Below are 13396 nucleotides of genomic sequence, written 5' to 3' on the forward strand. Positions count from 1 at the left end.
ACTACAAATTCTTCTTTCACCCCAAGTCTTGTATTTACCATCTTAGCCCTGTGTTAGTGACATCAACGGTGACGTTATAGAGGACTGTCGTTGGAGGTGCAGGAGATGAGGCAGCAGGAAGAAGAGGTGGTCTGTCTCAGTGAAGCTGATTTTAGTCCCAGTGAAATAGAAGGAAGGAAAGCACAGAACATATTGGGGGGAAGTTGAACTGCTCCTACATAAAAAGGTATTTTAAGCTCATGTCAGCTGTTAGAAATCCATATACAGAAAACAGTTTCAGGGACTGCTTCCATTACTCTAGCACTATGCAAAATGGATCTTAAAAACATTAACAGTAACTTTTTATCAATAAATCAAGAATTTTCCTCTCAGACTTCCTGGCCTGAAATCCCCTTTCATGTCAGTTGGCTGTGATCCTTCTTTCTATTTTTCTGCCCTGTCTTACTCTCTCCCTATATGCCTGTCTGCTTCCAAAAAGGTTCCCCTGCTACACATCCTTCCCAAACCACTTTTCAGTATCTTTTGAAAATGCCCCCCCCTGCTGTACGGAATGTCCTAGAGGCTGAGTTTGGAACTCCACTGTATTGTTCTCTATTTTGTAATATGCAATGTAATGATCTGCTTCTGAACATGGGAAACCGGCAAATGTAAAAATAAAGGATGCCTATAAACAAGCAAAGAAATTAATAATCTGTATACAGCAGGGCTGTCATGGGACTTTAACACCATGGCGTAGAAATTTCAAGAACAAGGAGTTAACATCTGCAGATGCAAAGTGCAATTTCACTTGTGAATAGTTTCCTGAATCAAACCAAACCTCTTCTGAAATCCCTGTTCATACCATTTCTTCCTGGTGGACTGGACTTTACTTTTAAATAGATATCATAATATATGGGGTAGGACTTATCGTGCTATCTGTACTAATACTTCATTAAGCAATCACTTTCAAAACAGGCGTATTTTGATAAACTTCAGAAGTTGAAGATCCTGTGTCAACCAGGATATCTGCCCTGTTCATGCTGTGTGCATTTTAAACATCATACTTTTGCTCTAGACGTCACTGACAACATTGTTAACCACTGGTGACTATTCATCTGCAGGGCTTCTGGCAAAACAGCATGACGATAAAGTGGTAGTGGAAGGGAACCCTCTTCACTGAACACTATCAAGTCACGATGGAAAAGAAATACAGAAATGATAAATGGAAGAGTGAATGTTCATATATAAGCCACTCTAATCATTATAAGAATGATTTTTTTCATTCATTTTAAGTTGGAGGAAGAGGAAGAAGGGTGAAGCGGTTACAGATTGCAACCTATTTGACTGGTATTGGTGCATAATGAACCTGTTGGCCCAAGTGTCAATATTTTTAAAATGCTTGAGACAACAGATGATTGCATGTGTAACCATGGGAAATCCAGATGATTAGAAGCAGGTATTTAACACCAAAAATGACTGAATGTTTGCTTCTCTCCTCTGCAGCAGGGGCTAGGGGAGAGTAGAATATTTCCCCTGCTGCAGGTAGTAGTATCACCAGTGCTTCTACTGCAACTAGAGCTGCTCCTCCTTTGTGTTGTTACAAGAAGACAACACCCTTCAGTAATCACTGATGGACTTATCTGATCACCTTTAAAACAAAGTAGAGGACCTATTTAGTAAACCTGATCTACTAAAAGGCAACTTTCATGCTTAAATCAAACTTTGCTCTAAAAAAAAAATAAAATCTGTGTACCTCATTTCCATAGCTGTTTCTGAAAAGATACATCTAAGAAGAGCTGTCTAATATTTTGTATTTTATTATATCCTTCATGTTAAAACACTTAAGGATTAAATTAAATGGACTGCATGGCATTATTGTGTAATAGACTATAAAAGGGCTAGACACCTCTGGAATGGGAGAAAGCACTGCGCAACCACACCCAAAGCATCCCAGGTACCTAAGGAAGGGAATATAACCTGTCTGGACATAGCCCTTATTAGGAAGTTCATGCCTGATATGCCTTCCTAGCCATGGAAACTTTGGCACAGGTCAGTGAAATGTATCTGAGGTCATGTGGGGAGAGGTCTTACATCTCTTAACTCTGTCCAAATGCTAGGCCAGATCTTCATGTGAAATGAGTTGATATTGCCTCACTGAAGTCAGTCAATTCATATCTGTTTTCATAAGGTGAAATTCTAGTTGACTTACCCTTGAAGTCAGTTTGAATTTTTAAGCAGAGATCACAAATAGATAACAGGCTTCTCTACTTGCCTACTGGCTGATAACACACAAACCTAGCATCCAAGCATGTAATATTTGAGATGTTTATCTCCCTTCACAGAAGTCTTAAAAAATACAGCAGAACACCACTTGTTTAAATAGGTTGGGTTTATCAGTACACTGCTGAAAGCAGTTGAACTAAGTCTTTTTTCTATACTAGAATAAAAGTAACTTCCTTAAAGGAGAATGATGAGAAGAAGTACAGTTGAAACTATGCTGAATAACACCCGAATATATAGGGACAAGGTCCCTTCCAAGCCAAACCATTCTATGATTCTATACTGCTAACACCTGTTATTAGCAGAGGATATTTCTGTACTACAGTCATGATGAAGGGCATAAATTCATAGAGCAGGTTAAAGTGATTCTGCCCTGATAGCAGATTGACAGCCACCCAGGGTAGACAGGGAGTAACTGTGATTGACATATGACTGGAAGCAGTAACTGTGAGTGACATAAATGTGTATGATCTCACAGGATTGCAATGTGGGTGGATCAACAGACACAGACATGCACAAGTGGAAAGCAGTTGCTTGATGAGGCACAGGATAAAACTTTGAACACAAAGCCCTTCAGAAAGTACCCTGAAATTCATACTTCTTTTGTTTTTGTTTATCTTTCTTCAAGACAATTCTAACAACAATAAGAAAAGTAGACCAAAAAAAAAAAAGAAAAGCCCACATCCATGTTTGGTCTTTTTTTCTCACAACAGAAGAGCATATCAGAGAAGTCCAAATCATTTTATGCTGTTCAGAGCTGGCACAATTTTAAAGTCTTAGTAGTTTAATTCATGCAAGCATCCAATAGTCTGGCTGATGTTTGTCTTTCCCCCTCCTCTTAGTCTTGAAAAATCAGACTAGAATTACCAGGGAGGGAAAAATTCCTTTCAGAATTTCTGTATTTTATTTCACATTGAAAAGAAAATAGAGAATTTCAAACTGAAAAATGACTGGGGAAACTGACAGACTAGACTTGAGTATCTAAAACTGTTTGTTTAGGTTCAATTCCAAATTAAGACAATGGCTTGCTATTTTGTTTTGTTTCTAAATGAGAATCAGGCTCCACTTGATAAACATATTATTCCAATAGCCATGCATGATGATGACAGGATCATTTGGAAGAAAAAAAGCTGAAGGAGACTGCAACTTTTATCAAAAGGCTAAAGAAGACAAATTAAAAATGTTTGGGATCTAAACAGTACTGTATTTTAAGGTCTGTCACGGTGCAGAATAGATGTAGTTAAACCATTCAAAGAACTGAGACAATAATAAAGTGACAGATAGTAAACATTTTTTATTGATATTTTTCCCAATTTCTAAATGTTTCATTTGCTGTATGTTTGTAGTTGCTTAACTCTCTAGATCTCAGATCAAAACTTCTGACTCTTGCCTTTGGCCTAATGAATTCTTAGAAGCCAGCAAAAGGATTCTTAGAGCTTTTTAACTCTGCAGAAACTGCAAAGCCATCTACAAAAGTAAACTAAGAAGATCAATAGCAATTCTATCTCCCATGTTCAGGAGAACATCTTCCTGCAATTTCAGTTCTCATTTCCAAGATCTTGTCAAAGAGTGAAATGACTGTCAAGAGCTGTGGAGTACACTGTTGTCCTTTCAGTAACATTGCCTTCATTTAGACTGATACATTTGGCAGCAATTGAACTGTTTGAGTTCAATACTGTGGTCTGTTTTGCTTAAACTTGCATGTATTTCTTTTTGGAGCTGCCTGGTCTGTGCTTGCATTTCTCTCTTGTTCCAAAACTTTCCTTGCGTTATTTCTGTTCTCCTGCCTGAAGCCTTCTTCTTTGTCCACTACAGCTTATCTCATCCTCTTCAGGCTTGAGAAGACAAAGTCCAAGCTCATGTTTCTACATGTAACCGTGTTCCCTCTAAATCTAGGTGACATACACGTGTCTGTCCTGAGATGTCCTCTACTAAAGGAACTGTGAGCCTGTAAATGCTATTTCAGCATGTGGCAAAATAACCTTCTCTGCTGGTCTGGTATTCCAGTTCAGTGTGGAGGCCATTTTCAGTCAGAGTTACAAGACAGAAAGGTGAATGAGAGTGCTAGATTCACTTGAAAAAAAATTGAGTGCTGGCCCTGATCAATGGGGAGATGCCCAAACCATTTACTTTTGAAGATTCCAGCAAGACAGCAAAGGCATTTTCAAAAGAGTGAGGTAAAGGACTCATCTGCTTCAAAATTCAGCATCTGCATGGGTGATGTTGGAGGTCTGGCATTGTGTGGGTGAAATGTAGTCCTCCAAAACTTAATATTTAAGCTGAAAGATTTGGTTTGCATGTGCTTTTCTTTTTTTTTTTTTTTTTTCTCTCCCAACTTGTCTTCTGAGACTTGCATTGTGTGGGGTGAAGTGGGGGATTTTATGTTAAATCAGTGAGCACCTCCAAGATATTTTAAAATGTGTATTTTATGGCAGTTTTGGCAACATTGTGATTTTGCTCACTTATGCTCTGCATTGCTCGTATATCACTTTTCCAGTAAAATATGCTTCAGATTTCTTTTCATGCATTAAGCATCAAGAAAAATTTAAATCCAGTTACAGAAGTAAGAACAGCTAATTAGGCACTCTACCTGATACATATATTTAAAGATAAAATGTTGTGTAAACAATTTGTCAAAAATGTCCCCTGTGTTATTTCTTGCTGTAATAATCACTTCTCTTGAAACATTTCCCACCATGATTTCTTTTTCTTCTCTGATCTTCCACTTCTTCCTTTGTCCATCATTTTTAGTCCAATCATAAATAGTCTGGAACATCAGTCTCCAGTGGCCCTTGTTGCAATATAAAACTGTATACCTACTATCAAAAAGGGTTGTTTGCCGCCAGATTCCCAAGTCCCCTCCTTTAAAACCAGTGAGGATGTGGTTTCCATCTCTACTTCTAGGCCCTGCAGTCAAACACATATTCAGTATCACTTAATTGGATCCATGTTTGACTGATCCACTCAATTCAGATGCAGTACTCACCTACCCCCTTACCAGTGTGACACAACACAGGAAATCTTCATGTTACTGTATAGCAACTAAGACTATGTAGGAAGGTGACTCACAAGAAATCAATCCATCTTACTGCAAAATTACCACGTTGCTACTTTTCACTGAATCTGCTAGAATTGTCGCAATCCACCTCCTTTCAGAACCTAAGTATCTTTATCTTCTCAGCGTTCTTTGCCATTCTGTGACAGGTTCTAAATTAGCTATTAGTGCTTGCAACAGACATCTTGCAATTGTCTTGTATAGATCTACGAAAACATCAGCTCAGTATTGCACAGAAGTAAAAAAGGCAAAAGGAATGTAAGAATTACCGACAAAAGAACAGAATTAAACCAGAAAGCATCTTTGTACTACTGTATAAATTCCTAGTGTATTTTCAACCTTGACTATTGCAAATAACTAGAAAGATTACAGAGAAGGAAAGTGTGATTCAAGGTATAGAGTGGATTATACAGGAGGAAGTACTAAATGGTTTCATTCACTTGGAAAAAAAGCAGGACATATTATGCAGATCTATAAAAGACGTGTGGACCAGAGAAAGTGAATACGAAATGACTACTTGTTATTTCTCGCAACACAACTAAAGGGCACCCAGTGAATTTATAAGCTATAATAAATTAGCTTAATACAAACTGAAAGCAACACCTTTCCCCACAGCATATAATTGTGAAACTCAGTACCACAGGGTTTTGAGGAGGCCAAGAGCAGAAGGGGTTTCAGAAACAGACTGAACAAATTCAGAGGATAAACACATTTGTGGCTACCAAACATGATGCTACATACACACTTTATGTCAGTTCCTATAAGCTATTACGTGACTTGAAACTAGAAGGTTTTTTCAGGAAAAGATCACACAGAATTTAACCTGCTTTTTGTAGTCCTTCCCAAGATAGTACTTATGTTCTCCTATTGCTGGACAGAGAATACTTAACAAGGGGAACCTTTTGTCTGATTTTGTACAGTTATTCTTAAATTCTATGAATTATGTCACTTTGACAGTAAATTCAGATACCTCTTCCTATATTGAATTGTAGTGGAGGATTTATCTCATGGAGATTTGGACTTCATCTTCCTTGGCACCATTTGATCTCACCCGACCAGACATGCTGGTCTTGAGCAAGGTGGGAGCTGCTGGTCTCAGGAAAAGTCTTTTCTGCTGAAGTTTTGAAGGAAGATGATTAGATTTCTAAAAAGTAAAATAAAACAGAAAGAGAAGTAACACTGAGTAATCGGGGAGATGTCTTTCTAACTGGGCTTTATTATAGTTTCCTGCTGTGGTTATTTGCATATATTTATTGAGCACAGCAGAGGTATTTTCCTTGCTCTGGTTTTGTCTTACAAAACTCCAGTGTATAGAACTGTCACTCTTGCTTGCCAGGGCTGAAACGTTGGTGTGATGTAATTTAACTACAGGCAAGGTGGCTTAATTAACAGTTACGGTTTGTCTTTAATAGGCAGGTTTAGGATATGCATTTTTATTTTGTAGTAGCTTTCTATTTTCCTTTTACATTTTTCCTTTTCTACTCTGGCAGTAATTGCTCATGTGCTCTTTAGTGGCCATATGACCATGCAGATCCACAGAGGGACAGGGAAGGCCCTACTAAAAAAGTCAGTGTATTTAGGGCAAGTCTTGATGAATTAAATGGGAGCCTGTTTTTCTAAAGGCTGATTTATGCCAACAGGGAGATCCTCGTACAGTGTGAGCAGCACTATGGTGATCTCAACAGAGCTATGTGGTTCAGTAGGGGTTAAAAATCTGGTCCCGTGTGTGCGAGATTCCTTATGCTGACACAATTATCACCATTCTACCTGGGGAAGGTTTTACTTCTGCCTCCTCCTCTCCTTTCTTTATGGCTTAGTAACCCTATAAACGCACTGTTTAGCCCCTTGCTTTTTTTGAAGGTTATCCATGCTCATGGGGGAAGCTGTGTTTGTGGCTGGGTGTCACCACTTGTGTGATGCCACAGGCTTGCTGGCAGTGAAAGCCTTACTGCCTGCATCGGGGCCCCAGCACTCACCTGGTTTGTCCAGCTGAGCCCACACCGCCATCTCACTTACTGCTGGGAGCACTCCCAAGCCTGGATTTGCCTCCACAAACCAAGAGTGTGCTTTCCTCCCCACAGCACAGCATATTGAGGAGGTAGGAGTTACTCTGAGTTGTGTTTCCCTGCCAGCAGTGGCTCATAGTGCTATATTGAACTGGTTTCCTTCTTACATATGGCAGTAGAACAAACCTGTCCCCATGCTGCTGCTCCTGTTCTAGTTTATCATTTTAAAAGACATGGTCCATTTAACTAGCACTCTTTCTGTGTTGTAGGTTAGCTGTGGGTCAGCTTTATGTCTTCAGCTGTAAACATAGGTCAGCTGGCTGCCATACAGTATGTTTCTTATCCTTAAAAGCACAGGTCCTCACATGCAGCTTCACAGTACATCGCACTTGCACATCTCGTAAGAAAGCTTAATTTCCTAGAGTGGTTCAGCTGTTCTTGTGACAGTAGCTGTCTTACTGGGATGGTAGCAAAAAAATTTTTCAGTCTAGGTGTTGTAGGCTCATAATGACGGGATTTTCTGCTGTTTCACTTGAAGGTTTTCCTTCCACTTTTTTGGTAAGGATAAACTGATCTCAGCCCTATCAATGAAATTAATTACTATAGGGTGTAACAGCTGGTGTCTGTAAATCACGGTCTGTCTCTTCTGATGCTAATGATTTGCTCATTCCTGCATCCTAGAGAGTCCATCAGAGATTTGAAGTCTAGATTTGAAAGGGATTCTGACAAGCTCACAAGGAACCAGTTGGGTTCAGTTACACTGCTGCAGGACCTGCTATTTCATTTTTCATACACATTTGCTACATTGCTCAAAAAAGGCAGCAACCTGGTTTATATATCCATGCTTACAGACTCTAATCTTAGATATGACACTTAATATGATCTGAATTTTTTTTAGCCCAGCTTCCTAAGATATTGAGGCTTACGCAATCCTTATGCAAAAGGAAAAGCCCCAAAAGGTTTCCCAAAAAAGACAGCAAAAACCAGCTAATGGGTACATGAATCAGAAAATTTATTTTGTGGTGACTTTAAGACAGAGAAGGTGGGCGGTGTGGAGCTCCCTTTCTCAATGGCTGCAGGCACCGTCCAGCTGCTCGTGGGATGATGACAGGGTAGAGATGGAGGCTATATCTGTTTCCATAGCCCTTAGGTAGATGTCCTTGTAGGAAGTGATGACACTCTCCAGCTTGGGACAGGGCAGGGAGATGGCAGGAGTGTACCATGATCTCACTGTGTCACTGATCAAGGCTGAGGCTGTAATAGACAGGTGAATCAAAAACCAGAGCAGTCAGCCCCATCACCACATGCCTCCTTGCCCAGGGCTCTCCCAGCCTCACACCAGGGCTGTCCATTCCACCTTTCCCTGAGAGCCAAGAGACACCTGCCCTGGGCCCACCATGTCACCAACTCCACAGTGATTTGTTCCAGTAGCTGATGTGGGACCCCGTCCTTGGCCAACCAGGGATAAAGGGTTTGGAGCTCCCTTTGTCAAGCACTTGTGGGGGACCTTCCAGCTCCCCATGAAACCATGACAGAGTATATGTAGGAGCTATCTTATCTGTCCTGTGGCACATTGACAGCTCTCTGGCTTAGTGGCCATGGAGGGAGAGGACAGCAGCATACCAACATCTCGTTGTGTTCCTGACCAAGGCTGAGGCTGTAATAGACAGGAGAATCAACAAACAGAATAGTCATCCAGCGTTGCCGCAGGCAGCCCCAGCTGTCCTGCCCAGGGCTCTCCAGTCTCACGCCAGGTCTGTCCATCCCACCTCTCCCTGACAGCCAGGAGACACCTGCCCTGGGCTCATCATGTCACCATCCTCACAGTGATTTGGGCCACCACCAGTGCTCTGCCTGCTATGACATGACCACTATAGTGCTCAGGATGTCACTAGGAGCTCATGTGGGACGCAGCCCTCAGCCAACCAGGGAGAAGGGGTGTGGAGCTCCCTTTGTCCAGGGCTGTGGGGACTCTCCAGCTCCCCATGAAACTGGGACAGAATGTATATAGGGGCTATCTTATCTGTTGTGAAGCACAATGACAGCTCTCCAGCTTAGTGGCCAAGGAGAGAGGGGACAGCAGTATGCCATTGTTTGGTCACATGCCTTTATGGTGTCTGGAGATGCAAAAAAAGTGAATTCCTTCCCCCCAACCCCCCCATGCCACCACCACCACACGTAGCCCCTCCTGTCCCTGCACTTCCGTCTCTGTCCTCCCCTCTCAGCATTTGCTTACCTTTACCTCCTCACCTACCAGACTGGCCTGGTGCAGCCCTTTTTATACCCATGACTTCTCCATTCCATGGCCACTGCCAACATTCTGTCTGCTGTAACACAGCCATGACATCAGCAGAGCTGGTTCCCAGAGTTAGTTCTGCATCAGCATGACATGGCTGTTATTTTCCACCATTCGTGAGAGAAGAAACAATTAAACAAATTAATCATAATAAGTTATAATGCTGGGAAGGGCAATAAATTATCTGTAGCAGCCATTTAAAGAATAACAGCTCAGAAAAGGTTATCAGAGAGTTAAAAGCAGCTGTCCTAGCTACTGCCCAATTTTAAAGATTTGTGTGATACTTGCTGCTGAGATTTGTGGGTTTAAAGTCTAAATTTTGAAAGAAAAAAGCTTGTCAGATTGACTGAAGGCAATACTTTACACCTTTAGAATTAAAGATACGTTCAGTGACAAACCCTGCATCCAGGAGTGGCTGACAGTGCTGAGGACATGATCTGCAAGACCTGCATCTTTCTTTCTCTGAAATGAACCAAAGATTTTGTGAGAGATAGTCCTGTGCTACACACTTCAGTTGGAAACAGGAATGAAATACATGGATTAGTTTTCATTTACTTAGCTCACTGCAGGCTATTCTATCCCCTTTAACTGACAGGACCAGAGGCAATGGGCACACACTGAAACACAGGAGGCTCTATCTGAACATCAGAAAACACTTTCTTACTGTGAGGGTGACCAAACACTGCACAGATTGTCCAGAGAGGCAATGGAGTCTCCCACCTTGGAGATATTCAAAAGCCATTTGGACATGATCCTGGGCAATCAGTTCTAGGTGACCCTGCTTGAGCATAGGTTTGCATTAGGTGGTCTCCAGAGATCCTTTCCAGTCCCAACCATTTTGTGATTCTGTGCTAGATGACCAGATAATGTTAAGGCTGATACTTGGTTTGGCAACATTGTGTTTTTATAGTTTGTTGCTGACAGTATTTCACACATGCTCTGAGCCATACCAGGAAGGACTGTCAGAACACGTTAGAATATGCTGCTCTAGGCACGGTCCACAATCACATCTGAAGTGTGCTCAGACTTCCTCACAAGGAGTACTTCTGGATTTGGTTCCAGCTGGAGCTCAGGAGCATTCTAACATGCAGGCAGGTTAGGCAACTGGGGAACATGGCACAGGATGCAAAACTGGGAATGAAATTACCTCATAGTGTTCAAACGCCTAAAAACCTCTTTACACTGCCTTACAATAGTTCTCCCATCAGTAGGAGTTAGGCCCCTAACATCAGGAAGAGTACCACCTAATGTCATTACTGTTAAAAGTCAGTATTTCCCTGCTGCTATCATATTGTGAGAAATCACAGTAGTTCCCTATTTTTAGAACAGAAGTGCAAAATACCAGGCATCCTTGTGCAGGACTATGCCTCAGTAACTGTTACCTTTTTAGGGGAGTTAGTATCTTATAGTAATAATTAATTAAGACAGTGAGTTGAAACAGTAAAGTGCTTTCTAAATGCTAAATATTAGTATTACAAAGCATGAAAAAGTAGGAAAATGAAAGCTCTGCTTTCCTAAATTCCTGTGGGCCACACATGGAAGTCAGAATGGACTGAAGCAGATTTTATCTCAAACCATTTAAAAAAAGAGATGTGCAAGCTTTGCCTGTGCTGACTGAGCAACCATAGAGATGAACCCTTTACAAAATCCCCTTTTGTAATCAGATTGCATGTCTTCCTTCAGCACCATAGATCACGTACAAGCCCTTGCACAGCACGTGTGGGCATCACTAATAAGATTTACTCTTTATCCATGCCAAGTTTCATCATACATTGAGAAGGCAGCTTGCCGAGCAGAGGGAAGATTTGGATTGTGGTGGATGCTGCTGATACTAATAAGAAACTTGGCAAGAATGTGATGGAATATTGCCATAATATAATAATGTTTTTAAAACAAAAAAATCTATCATTTCCAAGCCTCTTTGAAAAGCAGAGGGCACAATTTATAGAAAATTATTTGTATTCAAGACAGTGGCAAACCAGTTACAGCAGGTCTTCACAGAGCCCACTGAAATAATCATCACGGGCAGTTAAGAATAAGACAGAGATGAGGCTGCCCTCCATTCCCTCATAAGATGTCATGAAACATTTGGGGGCATATTCCTCCCCTCCTGAGTGCACAAAGAATTAGTTGCCTTGGCTGAAGAATATGTCCTCAGTGTCATACAGTGTAGAGTTATAACTGGTTACAATTTGCTTAAAAAGTACTTCTCTGAGGACAAATAAAATCTTTCGGGTTTAAATTTTCTTCCTTTTTTTTATTCTTCTTTTCTCCTGCTGCTCTGCAATTCAATTGCTGAAAATCTCATTTACACAGTGGCTGAATTCAGATCCAGCCGTGGTCTGTATTCTCTTCTGTAAATTCTAACAAATGAGTAGCTGCTTGATAATTTCATAAATTTTTTTTTTTTTTTTTTCAGTTTGCCAGTTTCAGTATAGGTCATACCAATGCCCTTACCTATTTCTGATATTAAGGGAAGAGCGCAGAAATGTTTGCCTTACCTTGAAGATTATTTGTTCTTCAGTGCTTTGAAATCTTTCAGCACTTTGTTATTATGCACATACCTTGAGTAATATGAATGGTATATTTATGTATAAAGCAGATTCCAGATCGAATGTTTTAACTACCTAGATGAAATATTTCTTACACTTGACAGATGTAAGACACCGATAGCCAGATACTATTTAACTAGTTTAAAAATAGTCTTTTTGTGCAGAAACTAGTGGCCAGATGTCCAATGCAGCATTAAGTGGGTAAAGAGTTTTGCCCTGAAATACCTACACAATTTTATAGATATACATTATTATGCATTTATTCACTATTAATAAATGTAGTCCTGCAAATATTTTACATTCTAGGGAGCTTTATTTCTGCTGACTGGTGTCCAGGTGCCAGATCAATTTAGTCAACTAGCCTAATCCCCTATGTTGCTGAGTCAAATTGTGATATTTTTATTCGTATTAGGTAGCACCTGATAGATTCAAACACGATTACTCATGATGTAAGACAGCATTAAACATGAGTGAGTACATGGCACAATTCAGAATGGGTGTCTCTCTGGGATCTCAGAGTGCAGTTTTACAATATGAATAAAATCAACTCTACTCCAGGATACCACAATGTCCCACTAAAAACTATACTGAAGTATCCTGAGCTGCACATCCTTCTTTGCAGATCCAACTGAGCAAGAGAGGACTCACAGAGAAAGCTTTAATGCTCAACCTGTGGAGTTTTATCTCTAATGTAATTTTTAAATGGCAGTTTGTTTGATTCTTGTCAGTGGAAGTTAGGCCAGGAACTACCATAGCCCTTTGTATTTGGGAATATGGTAGACACTCAGCAAGACATGGTTAAGTGCAGGTTCTTACTTCATTTATACCAGAGGGAAAAGATGACGGATAAAATCACTACCTTTATTTCAGTTGTTTGGGTCCCACAACTCTGCCCCTGAGACGACATCCTCATTTGGAGTATTTGACTGCTAACACCATCTGTTTTCTATTTGTTAGTTACTTTGAAGATTGGGGAATAGAATGATGATTAAAAATAAATCTGTTAGATATCCATCAACTCTTCCCCTCTGAACACATCACTGTTACCTACAAAATAGGCCTCTGGTGATTTCACATTGTCAAAGAACTTGTCTTTCTTGGGCCACTGCTGCTTGCCTGGGTGCAGATGGAAAAATGTTCATCTGAGAATTTTTTTTAAAATTATTGGGCGGGGGAGGGGGTGTGTGATACTTCCTGCAGTTAATCGGCTAGAAAAATGCCTCTGAGG

This window comes from Athene noctua, chromosome 3 (genome assembly GCF_965140245.1).
Source record: "Athene noctua chromosome 3, bAthNoc1.hap1.1, whole genome shotgun sequence".
In the NCBI taxonomy this organism is placed as follows: Eukaryota; Metazoa; Chordata; class Aves; order Strigiformes; family Strigidae; genus Athene; species Athene noctua.